The sequence below is a fragment of the Oreochromis niloticus genome, unplaced genomic scaffold (genome assembly GCF_001858045.2).
Source record: "Oreochromis niloticus isolate F11D_XX unplaced genomic scaffold, O_niloticus_UMD_NMBU tig00007248_pilon, whole genome shotgun sequence".
Classification (NCBI taxonomy): Eukaryota; Metazoa; Chordata; class Actinopteri; order Cichliformes; family Cichlidae; genus Oreochromis; species Oreochromis niloticus.
The window spans coordinates 10,001-10,870 of NW_020328440.1; positions in this window are offsets into that span (position 1 = coordinate 10,001).

The window sequence follows — 870 nt, forward strand, 5'->3', positions numbered from 1 at the left end:
TCTGACCACCTCTAGCTAATTGCTGATCTCCCCCACTTCCAGGGGCCCCGGGACACACCATCACATCTTCCTTTCTCCCTTACGGCTGAAAAAGGTGCATGTTGCTCCACTGGCCCTGCTGCTGTTGTGTCTCCATTTGGCCGAGGGGTGAGTCGGCCTCCTGTCTCCCTTACGGTCGGAAAAGATGTGGTGCTGCTGCTGCTGCTGCTGCTGCACTGGCCCTGCTGCTACTCTCTCTCCATTTGGCCGAGGGGGTGAGTCGGCCTCCTGTCTCCCTTACGGTCGGAAAAGATGTGCTGCTGCTGCTGCTGCTGCTGCACTGGCCCTGCTGCTACTCTCTCTCCATTTGGCCGAGGCAGTGAGTCGGCCTCCTGTCTCCTTTACGGTCGAAAAGATGTGCTGCGGCTGCACTGGCCCTGCTGCTACTCATATCCAGCATGGACCTTGACCTCCAGCAGGCCCCGGGGACCCACTTGCTCCCTGCTCTAGTCCACAACTAGCTTCTTTTTCTGCAGTTACCCTCCACTGCATATCCAGCATGGACCTTGCCCTCCAGCAGGCCCCGGGGACCGACTTTCTCCCCTTCTCTAGTCCCCCAGTAGCTTCTTCTCTTGCGGTTACATAGCACCGCGTATCCACCATGGACCTTGACCTCCAGCAGGCCCCGGGGACCCACAATTAAGCCCCCTCCCACTAACAAGCGGAACAACAGTGGGAAATCCTTGTGCCCTGGTACTCTAGAAAGTTAATTCAAACATGCCCCTGGTACACTGCGCAGAAGTACTTTGCCACACACTCCTCGTGCGTATGGCAGGACAGTGTTTCTACACGCCCCAGGTACACTGCACATATACTCTCTGCTAGACACAA